This window comes from Convolutriloba macropyga, chromosome 2 (genome assembly GCF_964194025.1).
Source record: "Convolutriloba macropyga chromosome 2, txConMacr16.3, whole genome shotgun sequence".
In the NCBI taxonomy this organism is placed as follows: Eukaryota; Metazoa; Xenacoelomorpha; order Acoela; family Convolutidae; genus Convolutriloba; species Convolutriloba macropyga.
Genome location: NC_134469.1, coordinates 37,777,139 through 37,797,132, shown reverse-complemented (window position 1 = coordinate 37,797,132; position 19,994 = coordinate 37,777,139). Strand labels below are relative to the sequence as shown.

The window sequence follows — 19,994 nt, the reverse complement described above, 5'->3', positions numbered from 1 at the left end:
TTACAAGGATGGTATTTATTCCGTTTGTGCCCACCTCCCCTCCCCTCCCCCCCCCCGTACGTTATTCGCACCCCAGTTACAGAGCACGTGCCATTAAATAGTAAATCACTATGAGAAAATATTGCACGTGCGTCTGGGATGTGCAAATATGCGCCCACTATGCTGGGGGGGGGGGGGGGAGCACAAACGGAAATAAGGATGTTTTAAAATACTTATATGGACAATATATTCCCATGTTCGGTTGTGATATTTTCATATCCAGAACCAGGGCCATTTAACTATATAGCCATTTATAATCTCATGTTCGGTTGAAATAGTTTCTTATCAAGTCCCACGGGCCATTTGATTAAATAGTCGGCTAAATCGTCGTTCCGGTAATTTAACTGTAGACTAAAGATGGCAATGGGTAAAATGGCAGGTTGGGTATAATGGCATTGGGTACCACGGATTTGGGTAAATTGTCCTGACACCATTAAAAAGTTATCATATTAAACCAATAATCAGAATTTAACCTAACTCAGATGTAAAATTTTGTAGATACGGTTTAAAAAAGGATTGTCAATTTAAAACTTTCTTACGAACGTTTTCGAACTCTTAGTTCAACGTCAGGTTATAAACAATACAAAATGCTAAAATGAAAAGCCAGAAAATAAAATGCAAATCACTAAAATCAATCATTCAAGGAAATTTAAAACGAATTTTTACATATCTACAAGCGTATCTACTAAATATTTACATCTGAGTTAAAATACATTTTCGATTTGATGTAGCAGATGCATATCGACATGTTTTTTAATTAAAAAACATACATATCTTGCTTTGAACTTACTTTGGTTTTGTTCAATTTTGTCTGCCCTACATAGATGAATTTGCATCCATTACAAGTGAGTTCATAAACCACGTGGGATTTGAATGAGATCCTTATCAAAGCTAGACTTGAGGCTAGGTAAAAAGCTCTTAAGTTTCCGAGTTGTGAAAATCGTCTGTACAGGATGGATTTTGTTCAACTTCTTTACAAATTCATTAGAGATGTTGCCTCTGTACTGTAATAAAAATTGTTGCTTCTCAGTATTTTCCTGTTGTTTTACGGCTACACACGCGTTATATTTATGTCCTTTTCTTTGTTCTTTCATTCTCAGCTGGTTAACTGTATCCTTGACAATATTCCCTACCCAATGCCTAGGATATTGCTTACCTTCCCAAATTTCTTCATTTTTTGTCAATGCTTCATGGAACGCTTCCCAATTGCTGGTGGCTCGGAACAAGCGGTGTATTAGGAAATCAAATCGACACTGTCAGACTTGAAAGCTAAGTCAACTCACTCTATAATTCCTCCCCAACTCAAACTGCCTAATGTCAACACTGAAAGTTCCCCAAAGATAGATACCAGTTTGGAAATTAAAATTTCGGGTATACCAGAATTTTCTTCGCAACCAAATTCAAAATATTCGGACATTATGCAGCATGAAATTAAAGAGACTCAGCGAATCATTGATTTTCTTGGAGAAAATGAAAACACAGTTTCCAATATCAGACGATTGGGTAAGTTTACCAAATCAAGTTCTAAACCAAGATCGCTGTTAGTGACTTTCAACAATTCCTGGACGGTAAGAAAATTGCTTGCAAACGCTCACAAAATTAAGTACTATAATCAAGACAAAGGAACAACGATCTTTGTTAGCAATTCTCTGAGCAAGGAAGAGCAAATCAAAGAGAAGGAATGTCTAATCAAACGATACAAACTGATTAACGAAGAAGGATACCTGCGCAACAAATTTCGAATTTTCAACCAAAAACTGTACTATGATGGGACTGAAATTGAGGTATCTCAATGGTGACTAAATGTGAAACAAGAATCCGAGGAATATCTCGAGTCGTTTGTATTCAATGTACGTAGCATAATCAATCGAGATAAACGCACCAGACTTGCTAACTACGTGAATCTGAAAAGCGTAGACTTCTTCATGCTTACAGAGACTTGGCTTCATTGCTCATTTCACGATAACGAGCTATTTCTTCCCAATTACGCAATCTTTCGATCAGAAAGAAAAGCTGATAATAATACATCAAAACACGGAGCTGTTTTGATTGCTATCAAGAATACTTTTGTCTCTAGACAAATTCCTCTTTATTCAAATATTTGTGGAGGCGTGATAGCATGTTCTCTCTGTTTTAATTCTCGGGATATTTTACTTGTGTGTTTTTATGCCCCCCGATTTCATCATGTCCCAGTCCGTATGCTATTTCAACTCAAGATCGCTATCTACTATTTGAGGAAATCTTTACACTGTCAAAGACCTTCTATTCAACAATTTTGTATGGTGATTTCAATCTGCCAGAAATTGATTGGCATGATTACTCAGCTAAGAACTCAGATACACAGAAGTTTGTTGACCTAATTAGCTTTCACAGCTTTCAGCAAATCATTGATTTCCCTACTGCAGCATCAGGTATTCTGGATCTCATCTTAGTAAACCCAAAAACAGAAGTTATATACTGCAAGAAAATTAATCTCGACATCAGTTTGTTATCGAATCATGATGCAATTGCCCTTAAAGTTAGAGTCAGAAACCTAAGCTCCTCATATTTAAGAGAAACAAATTCAAAGATAGTTTACAGCTTCTGTAAAGCTAGATTTGATGAAATGAATAAACAGATAACTGAATTACCTTTTCATGGATTTTGTTGGAGTAATATTAATGTTCTGTTTGAACAGTGGTACGACTGGGTTAGACCAATAATATTTGAAAACGTTCCAAAAAGGACAATGCATCGATCTCAATTATCACCGTAGATTAAACCGCCTACGTCAAACGCAATTAAACGCCTTGAAACAGCTAGAAGGAACAATGCAAACAATATGAAGAAAATAGCAATGCTAGAGGGCATTGCTGAAACGTTGATTGAAGAAGATAAAGCTGAGTATGAATCAAATTTAGCGGCATCCCGATGAACTGAAAAACTTTTCAAATACTACAGAAACCTCAAAGCGACCGCGATTCCAAATTCTGTCTCCTATAAGAACGAAATTGCTAATGATCCTGTTCGTCAATGCTCTCTTTTCTCAAAATATTTTGCCTCAATTTTCAAAATTTCTTCCAGCTTGGTCCCTAACAATTCGCCCCCATTGCTACCCTTATTTACAGATTTTGATATTTCCCAACAAACGATTGAAAAGATCTGCGAAAATTTGGATGTTCACAGAGCAAAAGGTCCGGACGAAATTCCTGCAATTGTATACAAAAGATGTTCCAGGGCAGTCAGTAAATCCCTAAACCAGATTTTCTACAAAATAAAACAAACGAGTGTTTTTCCAGGTAGCTGGAAAAACTCAGTAGTCGTTCCCACCTACAAAAAAGGTTGTAAGGCTGAGGTAGATAATTATAGGCAGGTTTGTCTTCTGTCAATTGCATCTAAAATTTTTGAACGTTGTTTGTTTATATGTCTTTACCGGCATTTAGAACCAATATTTCATCAAGCCCAATACGGTTTTCGAAAAGGTCGCTCATGCGTCGTTCAACTCTTGGTTTACCTAGAAGCTATCTATAAATCAATTGATTCAAAAGAAAATATTGACATAATTTATACCGACTATGAGAAAGCGTTTGATAATGTCGATCACGGTATTCTTTTAACAAAACTATTGAATCTTGGTGTCCGCGGGAAAGTTATCAAATTATTGCAATCTTACCTAATCGGAAGGACTCAAAGAGTTAGAATCAACGGTCATTTTTCTGAAAGTGTTAACGTTACAAGTGGAGTTCCGCAGGGATCTCTTCTGGCATCCCTCTTCTTTGTAATCTACGTCAACGATTTACCAGAAAGCTGCAGAGCTGTGATTCCTCTCCTTTGTGCCGACGACGCTAAATTCATATCAGTTAATAAGTCCAGTCTCGTTTGTCAGATCGATCTTACTAGGGTGATGAAATGGAGTGAACAATATAAACTCCCCTTAAACGTCAAAAAATGCTCTCATATCTCAATGTCTAATTCCATGCATCACTTTAAATTTTCTGGAACCTGGATCGAAAAAGTACACGTACAGAAGGATTTAGGAGTTTATGTAACAAGTGATCTTAAGTGGGACATCCACATAAAAAAGTCCGCAAACAAAGCGCTCGGAGTTCTTTTCATGTTAAAAAGAAGCTCACCACACCTAACTCCGTCAATTAAATTAAACTTGTACAAATCTATGGTATTGCCCGTTTTATTATACGGAAGTGTTTGTTGGTTTGCTAATGTAACAAACACAAAAGTACTTGAAAGTGTTCAGAAAAAGAGTTTGAAATGGATCAACAGCACGAGCAATAACAATTATAGAGAACTACTTTATTGCAGTCGTATCTTACCGCTTTCTTTATATCTACAATTACAGGATTTACTTTTTCTTTCTAAAATTCTTACGGGTCATTTCAACTTCAATATTGATCAATTTGTCTGCTTGAGGACCACCACACGTTCATTAAGGAGTGAGAACGAACTGAAATTCGAACATTCAAAACCACGCCTTGAAATTTGTCAGCAAAGCTTCTTCTTTAGAACTTGTGCTCTTGTGAATAGACTTCCACACAGTTTACAATTCGGAAATGCATTGGGTTTGAAAGGTCGACTACTCAATTATCTGTGGCATCATTTTGAAACGAGTTACAACGAACTAGTCAGCGATACGTGGAAAATTTAACAGCAACCATGGACAAGGAACCGGGACACAGTCCCCGCGCCCGACGACACCGAAGGGCCAAATCCCTACTACTACTACTAATACTACTACTACTACTACTACTACTACTACTACTACTACTACTACTACTACTACTACTACTACTACTACTACTACTACTACTACTACTACTACTACTACTACTACTACTACTACTACTACTACTACTACTACTACTACTACTACTACTACTACTACTACTACTACTACTACTACTACTACTACTACTACTACTACTACTACTACTACTACTACTACTACTACTACTACTACTACTACTACTACTACTACTACTACTACTACTACTACTACTACTACTACTACTACTACTACTACTACTACTACTACTACTACTACTACTACTACTACTACTACTACTACTACTACTACTACTACTATTGTTCCCTGCATTATGCTTTTCTTATGTTGTGGGGATGCACAGCTACGATAGTTCAAAATTGTTCCAGTATGTGATGTTTTTTGATACCATGTGCACAAAATCTTCCCCTCCGGTTGTACGTTAATTGACATGTCCAGGAATGGCAAACTGTTTTTAACATCTGTTGTTTCTAATGTAAATTGGAGATTTGGATGGAGGTTATTTGTAGATACCACTGTAGATACAACTTTTGTAGATACAACTTATTAAAAAGTTCAAATGAGAGCAAATGAGCCGGTTCAAACCCGGATGGATGCCAAGTTGGTCTGAGAGGCTTGTTCTGGGGATGTTACGAACAAGGTACTTGGATCCCAGAACCGTGCAGTCTAGTGTTCACTCCTACAGCGGTGCCGCACTGAAAGAGCTGTTTAACTCATCTCGCAACACCCCTCACAAAAACTCAAAAGGGTTGTTATTACTGCCGGGTTTAATGATAATCGAAGTACTCCCCAACAGTTGGCTAATGATTGGCAGTGTATTTTAGATATAATATATAAGAAGTTCAATCCCTCAACTGTAATTGTGCCGAAAACCATTCTTTCAGTTAATCAACGTCATATCAATAAGAAGTCATTTGCTCTAAACAATGCTCTATAGTTTGTGCTTTTTAACTTTTATCCATGTGTAGTCACCCTTAGTTTTGACGATGTCTATGACTTTACTTTTTGTCTCTAGAGATGGTCTTCATTTCTCGTACTATGGCAACCAATTACTTGCTCGAACCCTTTTCTTGATTTATACTTTTGCTCCTTACTATGTTCAGGTTCTCCTCCCACAATGTCCCAAGACCATGGATGTGACACTTCGCTCAACCGTTTTCATGATCAAATAGAATGTTGTTACTATATAACTCTTCTGATGAATGCGAGCGTTTGCTGCAATGGTTGCGGTTGGCTTCACGTAAGGTGCAGTGGACTTAAACGCTCCGCTGACCGCTGTCCCGAGTTTCAATGTCCGCGATGTTTTTCAAAATCAACACATGGAGATCGCAACGTCCCCACTGCAAGCCTGCCCAATGAGCTCCATGCCCAAAACCAAGACCACCCCTTTAACGCCACGAGAAGCCCTGGTTGCTGATGATGCCAATGGTGGACCCATAGTCGCAACGGCACTCCAAAACGTAGCGGAAAAGAACGAAAATATTTAAAAAACGTTCTGGCATACAATGCCAGGAAACGCCGATAAGATCGACAGAATCCACAAAGAGATCTGCCACTGGCGGGCAAACTTCATTTTGCTGAACAAATACAAAACAGGGCAAAAATTCGTTGAGTGTTTTGGTTAAATTCTGAAACAGTTTACAGAGAGGGGCATCTATGAAGAGGTTTCATTTAAGTTTGCCGCCATCTTCACGCAACTGGCTCTCCCTTGCATGAAATCGACCGATGATGGATCAGATACCAAGACGCTAGCCCACCGCCTACAACTGTGGTGCCAAGGCTGCCTCGACGAGCTTCTGCTGGAAGCTAGAATTCTGCAATATAAAACCCGTATGACCCCTAAAATCGTCATAGTTGATGAACTGAAACAATTCAACAAAATCATGGAGACCGCAAAAATTTCGAACGCTATCAAATGTCTCACTCTTGAACTACCATCCGGGATATAATCACCAAACGATACAATTAACAGAAAAACTGAATATGAGATATGAGTTGCTCAAAGAGAAAGAACCGACACCTTCCCAAGTCACCCTTAATTCCATAGTCGACGAGAACACGTTGGAGTTAATCCCGATCCACGCTGCAGTCTTCAAAAATTTAGGCGCTTCGGAAGTTAAAAGGGCAGAGTTGAAAAAACATGGCAGCCATGGAACGTCCGGTTTAGACGCAAATGATTGAAAACGGACATTTCTTGTTTCAAAGAAATTTCAGAAAACATAGCGGAAACTGTAGCCAAAATTGGTATTCGTCTGGCAAGTGAAAAAGTATCTGAAAAATCTCTCGAAACGTACGACTGTACAAAGCATGCAGACTAACCCCCTTGAACAAAAACCTTTGTGCTCGACCAAAGTTCTTTATTGCATCATAGGCAAATGCATAATTAAGCAAATCGACTACGACCTACGCTTCTTGAGCGGCAACACAAAACTTTGCATCGGCCAAAAATGCGGGATTGAACACGCAATTCACTCTCTGCGCTCCCAATAAAAACACCTAAAAGGAGACCCTTCTCCTAATAGACGCAAAGAAAGCCTTCAATTGCCTCAAACGTAGGTTGGGTAGCTATTTTGGCTAGAGCATGAACGCCCCGAAGTGTCAATTAATAGTAAAAGAGCCGCCAAAGATCAAAGCTCTCAGGTTGTTTGAGGGAAGGGCGGTTGAAATTAATGATGACTGCCGCGTTCTAGGATCTGTAACGGAGTACCGTGCATCGCTGACCTTATGTGCTCCTTTTGAAGATGAGAATCGCACGACCAACGAACTGCACGCCTGAATATTATTTGATCTCGTAAGAAGGATCTTATGGAAAGCCTTCAGACCGATCAACGCCACGTAATAGAATTGGCTTCTGAAAAAGGAGCCTCGATCTGGCGTACAATTCTACCGCTTAAACGTTACGATTTTACTCTAACGAATCCGAATTTAGAGACGAGCTTTGCATTGGATATAACCTTGAGGCCAAAAATACGCCCATTAATTGTCCATGTGGTGAAAAAAATGGACTATCACACATGCTCTTCACTGTGCGAAGAGAATTTTACACACATGGGACACAACGATATCCGAGACACCTTTGCTAAAATCATGCATGACTTTTGCTATCATGTCAAAGTTGAGCTGACTCTTCAATTACTTCAATGCGCGTCCTTTATACAGAAAACTACTAGCACTGATTAAAACGAGCTACTATACATAAAAACGAATGGTTTATGGGGGTCGAGGTTCAGCCGTTATTTCTTCGACGTAAAGATCTTTTACCCACTTGCCAAGTCATGCCCGAAAAGCTCCGTAGAAGCATAAAAGTGTCATGAGTCGTTGAAGTTCCTGAAGTATGAGCAACGAATACTTAACGTCGGGAAATGTAACTTCGTTTCGCTCGTGTTTTCCTGCATGGGGGCACAGGACTGTCTGCAACGAGCACTACAAAACAACTAGCTACAAAAATTGCTGAAAAAGAAGGCGAATGATTTTCCGACGCAATAACGTACATAAGCACGAAAAAAAGTTTTGCTTTTATGCGCAGCTGTATCATATGCCTCAGAGGGTGCCAGAGTTCCAAGCGACTAATTGACGTTGATGGTTTTTGCAGTGCAGTAATGCGGGAGGTGACACTAGTTTCATAACGAATTAGCTTGTACAGAAATATCAATTCTTTTGGCGCAGCTCTAAAAGAGTCATAGTTCCTTGTCTTTAAAATTATAAACGATGCATTGATGTTTATGTTTATATTTCTCATGACGCAGCTCTAAAAGAACTATAGTGCCTTGACTTTAAAACTACATACAATGCAGTGATGTGTCCTAGAGGGGGACAACTATTCATCCGCTGCATTGTCCTACGCGGCTTAAGAGCAAACCCCCTTTATATTTTTAAATAATGTATATTTGTAACAAATCGTTTTAAAATTCCCTGAATTAGTGATTTTATTGATTTGCATTTTATTTTCTCGCTTTTAATTTTAGCATTTTGTATTCTTTATAACCTGATGATCAGCTCAGAGTTCGAAAACGTTTGTAGTAAAGTATTAAATTGACAACCTTTTTCAAAAGCCTAAAAACGGCACACATCGTAATTTGTTACTCCCATCCGTGACGGCCATTCCAGGTCTTTCGTTCAACCCAAATTCCAGAAGCGCTGAAAAGAGCATAAAAAACGCTGGGACAAGGTTCACTTGAAAGACAGCAGTGATTTTCTGATTTGGCACGACACTTTGAACAACTCCATTGCCCTCAAAAAAGAACAAACGACAATAGGCCGTGTGATGTAGAGAAGTTGTTTGCTTTTTTACAACGTCATTCGGTTAGAATCAAGGCGATAGTTTACTGTCAAAAGTATGGCGCAATAAACATTTGAAAAGAGCTGTTGAAATGGGGAATTTAGTGATCAATTCAACAATAATATCATTTTGCCGGGATTCCTCAGTGACCTGCTCGCTTTTGGTCCAAAGCATCTAATAAGGGACAAGTTTAACGAGTTGCATTTCTTGCGCGACATAGACAATTTGACAGGGAATCTGCGTGAGAACAATTAGAACTGTTTTAACGCAGATGAAACAACCAGGCGAAACACTGTTCGAAATTGAAGCGGCAGCAAAATCGTACTCAAAAAACATCAAAGGAACACCTTTAGATAGAACATTATCAAAAGTGCAAAAATATTTTGGTGACAACGCCCTGATTGCTGTTCCCTTTGATAGTGGTATAAGTTTTTGTGTTATGAAAAATAGCACGTACGCAGAAAAACTGGAAAAAGTACTAGATTGCGAACAGTTCAGAAAACTTAGAACAGTTGTGATAAACTCGTAATGAAAAATGAAAAAAAATTATACAAAGGACCACTGGATATGAGGAAAAAAGGAAAGATACCAGGTAAGGTTTACGAAGCCTTAAGGTCAACTGGAGCACAATCGACAAGGTTGTATGGATTAGCTAAAGTACACAAAAAAGAAACCCCACTGAAACCTGTTCTCTTTATCTCGGGAGGTGGTTACCATAAATTTAATATATTTCTAACACTCTTTTTCCAGAAGATTAAAGAAGCAAACAAAGAAAGACCATGGACGACAATGAAGTATGAACGAATTTGGAGCAAACAAAACTAGAAAAGTTTGATCAAATCCTACCATTAGCTATGAAAAATTCATACACTAACGTTCCCCTAATTGAAGCCATTAGCAGTGCCCTGCGATCGCTTTATGCTTATGCTAGGGACGGTAAAACAGACATACCTTGAACAACAATGAAATGTCTGTTTGATTTAGCTGTCACAAACGTCCATTTCAAATGCAATGAAACTTGGTACTGTTGGAAAGACGGTTTGGCAAAGAGTGCGTCCGTAGCAGTGATTTTGGCTAACTTTGCATGAAATTGTGGGATCCACAATTGAAATTACAGACACCTAAATGTAAATCCAACGCACAATGGATTACCTGATGCATTTGTGAACATCGTGTGACAGCACGTTCCAGGGGTGTTGAGTGGGAAATTTGCGATAGATGGCTCCACGCAAAATGTCAGCGAATCAGTTAAACATAATATGATAGCATGGAAAACCAGTTCTCGATGGGCTTATTTTGCCTTGAAAATGATAAGACAGACATTAACAACTCGTCCGAGACAAAAGCGTTTCTAAGATATGTCGACGATTTTGTGAGAACAGTTAGAGGTGACACCACAGAGCTGTTAGAGGCGGTCAAAAACCTCCATCCAAATCTTCAATATACATTAGAAACACTGGATGACAAAACAGGTTGCCGATTCTTGACATGGTATCAAAAACCATCAGATACTGGAATCATTCTGAACTATCGTAGCTGTGCACCCCTTCAACATAAGAAAAGCATAATACAGGGAACAAAACACCACCTGTTCCGAAGCACCAGCAATTGGGAATGGTTCCATGAAGCATTGACAAAAATGAAAAAGAAATTGGGAATGCAATCAGTATCCTAGGCATTGGGCATGGAATATTGACAGTGATAATTAACCAGCTGCGAAAAAAGAACAAAGAAAAGGATATAACGCTGGCGTAGCCGTAAAACAACAGAAAAATACCGAGAAACAACAATTTGTATTACAGTACAGAGACAACATTTCTAATGAATTTGTAAGGAGGCTGACAAAAATTTACACTGTACTGACAATTTTCACCAATAGGAAATTTAAGAGCTGTTTACCTAGCCTTAAGTCTCGCTTTAATAAGACCTCAAATCCCACATGGTTTATGAAGGCACCTGTAATGGATTCAAATCCATCTATGTAGGGCAGACATGCCGACATATTACCACAGGGGTTGCAGAGCAGGTCAAGGCGGACTCACCGATGGAAATACATGCAATTTAGTGCAACGGTGATAAAACAGCTTTGAAGTGGAAAATGTTAGACCAGTGTGGCGACCAATCTACGTTAATGACACTAGAAGCGCTCTATATAAGAATACTGAAACCAGCCATCAACACGCGCAACGAATACCGAACACGAGAAATGACACCGAAAGCTTAGTTTGGAGATGAAATTCCAACTTGAAAGAACGACACGTTACAAAACGAGAATTTCAACTTTACAATTGAACAAAACCTAAGTAATTTTAAGGTAATTTATGTAGGTTTATTATTATTTCGTTATGCATCTGCTACATCAATTTGAAAATATATATTTTTTCAGATGTAGAATTTTCTAGATACGACTCTAGATATGTAAAAATTCGTTTTTCATATTTTCTTGAATGAGTGATTTTAGTGATTTGCATTATTTTGTGGCTTTTCATTGTAGCATTTTGTATTCTTTATAAACTGATGTTGAACTCAGAGTTCGAAAACGTTCGAAAGAAAGTTTTAAAGTTGCAATACTTTTTAAATTTCAACCTTTTTAAATTTCCATCTAAGGTCGGGCGAATTGCTTTCGAACGATTGGTTGGTTTCGGTTGTACCCAGCTGAGGCTGAGATGCTAACTTGGTTGGACGAGTGGAGTAGGGGCGGGGTGAGTGGAGTGGGGGGAGCAAGCGACGGGAGGGGGTGTGGGGTGTTGGGAGGGCTGCTCGACAGGGAAGGGGTGTATCCAAACAGCAAGGTGAAGGAGGGTGGACTGGGGTGGGGAGAGTGGAGTGGCGGCTGACTGAGGGTGGTTAAAACTTTTAAGATTAAGAACAGCCCTTCACTTTATGAAGATATCTCCTCAAAACAGCAAAACAGGGTTCTATTATGTTTCGCCCACCCTCCGGGTTTTGTATGACACCCAGTTACATATAAAAAGTTGCTATATAGAACGTTACAATTTACAAAAAAATTCAAGTGCTCCTGCGGGTCATAAAACATATATTCCCACAAAGCTTGGGGGCGGACAGAATAGATCCCAAAACAGTTGAGTCTAGGGATTTGAATTCTTCACGACTGTTTAAAAAATGAAGATGTTCACTTGACATTAGAATGCCCCTTTACAACACCGAAGCAAATCATTTTCAAGAGCTTTGGAAGGACCAGTTACTATGGCATTAATGCTATGCTAAAATATTAGTTCAAATCATAATTTCGAATTGGAAACATAAAAAGGGCAAAAAGCATTTTCTGCATGACAACAGGAAATTTGCAAGACTTCCACAAGAGGGATATTTAGGGTTAGGGCAAATTCAAAATTATACTAGGATTACAAAAACATGGCGACAATAAAAAAATCCGGAATAGGAATTTTTGAAAGAAAATGATAACAGCTGTAAATATGAGTCGTAAATAGGCTAAAATTTTATAAATGAAAATTTTTTGATTTAAGTTTTTAAGTTAGTTCCTAGAATTGGTCAAAAATGTGGTCTTTGACAAATGTAAAAAAATGATTTTATCTTTTAACAATTTGTTAAACAGTTTTAAACTGACGATGAAGGTATTGTTTGAAAACGTTTGTTTTAATTATCAGAAATAATTTTAGTATGACAAATTGGTTTCCTTACATTATTTACTTTGTCAGTTGTTTAAAAACAGAGCCTAAGGAAGGGATAACTGCAAAGTAATTTCAGAAGTTTTCACTGTTTTAACGTTTTAGCAGGTATGAATTTTATAGGTTTACCCAAACGGTTCATATTTTGGCTGCAAGCTTGCTTTACTGCTTTGTGAATAGTCCCCCATATCCATTAAAAAACAGTTTTAGGGAAAGTGACATCAATTTTTGGACTCTCATTCCACAAAAACTCCAAAAACTGGTTAAAAAACGCAAGAAATCTCTTTCAAAGGAGTCATCTGAACAAGAGGAAAGAATTGGTAGTTTGGAGCGATCTGATAAATAACACGATTTCACGTCACAAGTCAAACAACTACCAACCCAGCAACATGCCCGAGTTGATAACGGTCAAGAGAACGAACAAAGACCGCTTCAGTGCTATTGTTTACTGTCAATGAATAGGCACAGAAGAAATGCTTCAGAAGCTGTTGAAGTCTGAGGTACTGGTACTAAGTGTAACGAAGCACCTAAGAAGAGAAAAGGAAGACGCAGCCAGGAACGTATTGCGAAGTAATCAGGAAACTGGGTTGGAGATTAAGAACCTGGAGACAGTACTACGCCATCAATACAGTTTAAAGGGGCTGCCCAGGAAAAGAGGAGGCAAGATCTTGGGTAAAAGGCAGAGGAAAGCTAGAGCAAAGGAAAGGAAGGTGCATTAGACACATACTGAGGAGGAGCTCCTGAACAATCGGGTTTCATTGACTCCTGTCCCTGAGCTTCTGTGAGGTATGTGCTTGCTGCTGCCAAAGACGTGGCTCAGGTATTGTTTGAAAACTCAAACCTGTTACAAACTCCATTTTGATTACTTGAAAACCCTAAGTAAGGTCACTAGCTGCAATTACCGAATTGAACTTGTGAAACAAGGCATTAACAATGATATCATTCCGGATTTTCTGAGATTTTGCGCTCCCTAAAAAAGATGATTTTTCGGAACAAGTGTTGCACAATTTTCAGCTGAATCTCCTGAAACAAGGAAAAAACCGTACGGAAAAAGGCCGTAGAGTGTTCAAGGAAAAACTTGAAGCAAACAGGAGTAAATTCAAGGAGAAAGTGAGACCAGAATGAAGTCATACCTTGATATCAGCCTTAGGCGTGAAAAAGGAATCACTCCGCAATGTTCTGGCAAACTGGATTTAACGGAAAACTTGGTAAGCTGTCAGAGAGAAAGCACACAGCACTGCGGAAAGGCTCCCATAGTAATGTTGTGATAATAGATGGCGGTGAACTTCCAAAGTTTGTACTTGACATCCCTTCGTTGTGACCTAAACTGTACGCAAGAATTGTACGCGAAACCTCCAGGGATAGAGGGTTCAAAAAGTGCAAGATAACCCAAAGGCCAATGATTTGTTGGCGGTACCATTTGACAAAGATTGCGGTTTCCGTGTGATGAAGAAGTCAACCTACAGGGAAAAACTTGATGATATGCTAAACTCGGATCAGTTTCAAAAAACCAATGGAGCAAAAGATGAATTGTGATCAAAAATGAAAGGCAGATTAACAGCCTGCAACAATTGATGAGGCAGGGGAAATTAGTGACAATGTTTATCAAAGACTCAGGTCAACTAGTTCACAACCAGCGAGGCTTTATGGCCTAGCAAAGGTATATAAAAAGATACACCTCTCCGACCTGTTCTTTCGATACCTGGTACCAGTTGCAAAAACTTGAATTGATTACTGGCACCGATCGTCCAGAAACTACCGGGTGCAAACATTGAAATCAACACGAAAGATGCTAGAAAGGCCTTAGAGTCACTCCCTCATGAATATTACGGGCAGATAGTATCTCTTGACGTAAAATGATTGTACACCAATGTGCCGGTTAGAGAGGCTATAGAAATTGCTCGAAGAGAACTTTATTCAGGCAACGTAGTTCTGGAGATCCCAAGGTTCGCAATGAAAAGTTTATCTAGGCCAGCGGTTACAAATTCTCGTTTTAAATTTAACGGGATCTGGTATGTACCATCAGATGGTCTAGCTATGGGTGCATCACTAGGGTGTAGTACAAGCGAACGTGTGGCTAAAATCGTGTGAGGCATCGCTGCAAAAACCAGAGCTCAGTGAAAATTTCTCTAGATCTGATCAACACGGAAATTGCAAAGACAGCAACCGGAAAGTGACTTTCCGAGGAAAAGCAATAGAAGGTGAATCATGCAAAAACCTGTCTCATGCAAGATGCCAAAGGATAACAAATGAGGAATACGCCAACAAGCAGGATGTTGTTTGGATTTGTATGTATTGCAGCAATTAACAAACCGAGGGGATGTTTGAGGAGATGAATTTGTTCAAAAAATATGGGGATGATATAATCTGCACGATTCATGCGCACCCAGACGAGTACTTAAAATTTGAAAATTCATTTCACAAAAACCTCCAAATTACCTTAAAAAAGTGAACATGGAAGTGGATTTGGCTTTTATTGATATCAACGTAAATGTGAGTAGCAAAAATAATAACACTTGTCATTGGTATCGAAAACCAACTGACACAAGAACAATACTGAATTTCTGCAGCTGCGCTCCGCTTCAGCAAAAAAAAGGAGACTCAATGAACGTTTTACAGTGTTTTTAGTGCAACATCCAATCTGTTGGCCTTCGATCAGGTGCTTGAAAAGAACAAAGCATGCTGGACCAAAAATCAGTATCCAGATGAATGGTCTTCGAAAATATTGAACCAGATTTTCGAAAAGATAATCATTGGCAGTAAAGATCAATTGAAAACAACACCAAAACAGCAACAAAAAACTAGACTAGGTCTCATGATAAACCAACGTTTTTTCTACAAAACAGAGGCAATCTTACTCAAAACTCTGCAAGCAAATTGAAGAAATTATGCGACTTGCAAGTGGTATTCATAACGCGAAAGTTAAGATCATGCTTTGCCACCCTTAAATCAGCTTTCGATAGAGACCTGAAATCCCTTGTTGTATATGAGATGAAATATACATCAGCAAGTTGAAGTCGGGACTAAATACACGGGATGAATATGTTGGGCGGGAAATCACTCTAAAATATTAGTTCAAAACATAATTTTGATTTGGGAAACATAAAAGGGGCAAAAAACATTTTTTGCATAACAAACGAAATTTGCAAGACCTCTACAAGAGGAATACTTAGGGTTAGGGCAAATTCGGAATTACCCTAACAATAAAAAAACATGGCCAAAATAAAAAAATCCGGAATAGGAATCTTTTTGAAGTAATTGATAACAGCTTTAAATATGAGTTGTAATTAGGCTAAATATTGTACCAATGAAAAATTTTGTATTTAGTTTTGTTGAAAAAGTTCCTAGAATTGTTTAAATAATGGTCTTTGACAAATGTAAATACTTATTAAAATTATCCTTTAACAATTTATGAGACAGTTTTAACCTGACGATGAACGTAGAGTTCAAAAACGTTTGTTTTTAATATCAGAATTTTTTTTAATTTGACAAATTGGTTTATTTTACGTTGTTTTCCATTCGTCAGCGTAGAGTTTGAAATTAAAAAGATGTTTTGATTTTCGTTTTTTGTGCAGTTATTGAGTTTTAAAGTTTTGTTTGAACAAGTTATGTTTGGCATGTTTGGTTCTCTTTTAGCAAAATTTTTGTTCAAATTAAGATTTTGTTCTTTAAATATATTATTTCAAAATCTTACATCATAATACAAATGAAATAACCAGTCGAACGGCGATAAAAAGGCAAGTTTTTGTCTCATAGGGACGTTTACTATCAAAAAAATTTGATTTCTGTTTGAGATCTGTTGTTGTCATATTTTTTCTAAGTCACTTAGAGACTGGTCACTTTTCAGTAAAGGTTCCCTTAAAGACATTCCTCGTTTCCAGTCAAATGGTGCCCAATGTGCCCAGATATTTCGCTTGCAAAGAATCGCTCATGTTTTTTTATGGCACCGACTACGAGTTTTTGAAGTTTTTATTTGAGTTTTGATCTTCTTTTTGAAATTTCAGACAAATATGGTTGTCCTATGGATTAGATTCATTGAATAAAAGTCCAATAGGCTTCCTAAAGAGCAGTAAATTAATTGATTTTGAAAATTGAGTGCACAGCTAATAGCTGTTAAGACTTTAAACATATTTTTATGAAAAAAAATTATTAAGCTTGTTTTTCTGAACTCTTATGTCAATCTCACTATTGATAGTGCCCCTTATTTTCTACTGAACCAATTCAATCCAAAATTAATCTGTTTAGCGGTTTTATCTTCTAACTATCGTGTTAATGACTTCGATGTTACAACTTTTCCAATGTTTTTCAAAAGTTACCGTTTTTTCATATTTCTTGTTCCCATTGATTTCCTACCACATTATCCTATTATTGACAAATCCCATGTGCTTAGAGAAAACGTTCAATTGGTCATAGATAAGTTTTTCCAAGAGAGAGGTATGGCTTCAATGGCCTCGACACTGTCTTCTTGCAGTTTTCTACTGATTTTTTTTTTGGTTTTTGCCTGTAATTGTGGTCGTTCTCATAGTCATACGACTTATTGTTATAACGTATTGATAATTTAGAAATTGCAGAAATTATTGCCTTACCATTGAGGCATAATTCATTATAACTTATTATTTATAGACTTCCGTTGAAAGCTATTGAATTATATTTTATGTCTTTGATATTACAGATATGTTCTCGAATATTTTGTGGTCTTAAACTATTTGTTCATATTTGTTGGTTATTTCGAAGTAAAAAGGTTACAAAAAAACTCATTGTTGTTGAAAAACGATTTGAGGAAAGTTTTTACTGAATGATTCATTTTTCAACGTCTTTGACACATTTATAATTTTTTTTTCTCAGTTTATTGTTTTTCATTCTTTAAAAACTCAATAACCTATGGTTAGAAAAACGGTCTAAAGATGGAGGAAAACTAAAAAGGTTGCAAACAATTTGCTAAAACACAAATTATTGATGCTATTAAAATGTTTGGCTGTTGTCTGAATTATACGTTTTTTTATTTCAAGTGTTCTTTAAAATAATTAAAGTTAAATTATACTGAAAAATTAGTCATGTTCACTTGGACATCAATCGAAAATCAATGGGATCTGTTATTAGGCGAATGCGCTTAAAGAAGAGTGTTATTTTCCTCTTCCTTAAGCGCATTCGCCTAATAACAGATCTCATTGATTTTCGAATGATGTCCAAGTGAACTTGATCAATTTTTCAGTATAATTTAACTCTAATTGTTTTAAAGAACACTTGAAATAAGAAAACTTATAATTCAGACAACAGCCAAACATTTTAATGGCATCAAAAATTTGTGTTTTAGCAAATTGTTTGCAACCTTTTTAGTTTTCCTTCATCTTTACCCCGTTTCTCTAAACAAAGATTGGTTTTGCTTCATCTTTAACCCATTTCTCTAACCAAAGGTTATTGAGTTTTTATTAATTGTACCAAGAATTTTTTTGTTAATAGCTAATGGTTTGAAAAAATTTGGTTTAAATAGTTTTGGTTGATTTTTGAGTTCGCCTAACTATTTTTTCTTTCTGTCGACTTTTTGCCTAGTTTCATTAATACAATGTCCCATCTGCTTTGTAGTAATAAAAAGTTAATTTATGTAGTTTATCTGATTGTATTTCGACGGTGTTAATAGGTTCTTTTAAGTTTAGATGTTGAATCTTTGCCGTAGAAAATGTTTTCGGTTTTGCTCATTTTGTTGTTTGTTTTTTGCCCGTAGTTCTATTAAAGGCCGATCTCGTGAACGCTGTAATGAGGCATGGTATTATTTAGTTCATTTAGTAGTTTGTTTAACGATTTTTTTTAATTGAAAGAGCTATTTCTGATTTTCTCTTCATTTGGTTGACAGTTAAGTGCAAAATGTAGATGAGCGCGGGTCGAAACATCGGTGCGAACGCACATTAACGAGCCTCCTTGTTAAACTATAGATTCATCTTAAGATAATGTACAATTTTTAACAACTATGTCATAATAGCTTTGCCCAAGTGTCTACCATTTGAACGAGGAAAGAGTTCAGTAGTATTTCTTAATTCGGTACCAATATCCTGTTTCAGTGTTGTCGGGGTTTGTGCAAATAAGGGAAGAAAGCGCCCCAGTGTACCATTTTTTTTTATTTGTTGCAAACAATGCATGATATGACTTGAAAGTAGAACGAATTCGCCGCAAATTTTGAAAAATCTGCTCCAAATTAACAAAATGTTTTGAAGACAGGTTGCACACAATGTTATAGACACTAAAAGGCTTTGCTTCAATTCCGAAGATATATAACATTAGCGACAAAATACAACATTCCAATTTTTATCGTGTTTGGATTGAGAGTGTTGAAAACAAGTACTTTTCTCCGCACAGTGCGCTCGTATTCTTTGGCGGTGCAATGCAGTTGAAGCCCGGGTCGATGATTTTCCACAAAAATATCAGGGAAAGAGTGTAAAGAGTGTAAAAATTTTTAAAAATGACATCCCTATTAATTAAGGGCGGAAGAGTGTAGTTTTATACAAATAAAAGTGAAAGGAGGTAAAGAGGATTGATTATTCACGCATAATTCACGCATATTTTTGCACGCATAAAGTATGCCGCATAAGAAAAACAAGCAAGGCAAATAGCCACTAACCAAAAACTTGCTCATTGCAAAGGTCAGTAGGTGTAAACAATAGGCATTGGTAGTGTAAAAAATAAGAACAATGACTGTCAAGCGAAGGCCAGGGGTTCAAATCCAGTTCAGTGCGGGAAAAGAGCAAAATTTTCTGTAGCACAAAATTGCTAAGTTGGTTTTCTTTTTGTTTCGTTTATTTTTTTCGTTCCCTTTATCTCAAACCTTTTCGTTTTTTTTTCGTACTTTCCAATCTTTCTCTTTTGTCTTATTTTAGCTCCTAATCTGCACATGTTTTGCACTCATTAAGCTTGCTGCATAGCCAAAGCAGGCGAGCCATTAAAGACATTGACTAAATTTTGCTGATTAAGAACAAATAGAGAAATAGAGGAGCAAAAGACAACTGCAATACGCATCGGCAGTGTAAGCGATAAGCCTATGATTGTTAAGCAAGGGGCAAGGTTTCGCACCCAAGTTGATGCGAAATGTAAAATTTGTTTTCCTAACTCAAAAAACGGATAATTTTTGTCTTTCATCGACTCATATCTTTCTTTTTTGCTTGTTATTTCTCTTTAATTCTTTCTAATCTTTCATTGTTAAAGAACTTTTTTTCTTTATCTATCTGTATTTTAATTCTATTTCGATTGCTGTAGC

The 19,994-nt window shown here is 37.2% G+C and overlaps 2 protein-coding genes across 3 annotated transcripts in view; one reads left to right on the top strand and one right to left on the bottom strand.

Moving 5' to 3' along the window:
• LOC142358640 (uncharacterized) overlaps nucleotides 1–19,994 on the top strand; it is a 478,284-nt gene that overhangs the window by 185,701 nt on the left and 272,589 nt on the right. The gene's annotated exons all lie outside the window — the stretch shown is intronic.
• The window catches only part of LOC142358647 (electron transfer flavoprotein subunit alpha, mitochondrial-like), a 305,039-nt gene that overhangs the window by 243,324 nt on the left and 41,721 nt on the right, over nucleotides 1–19,994 (bottom strand). The window lies entirely within an intron of this gene.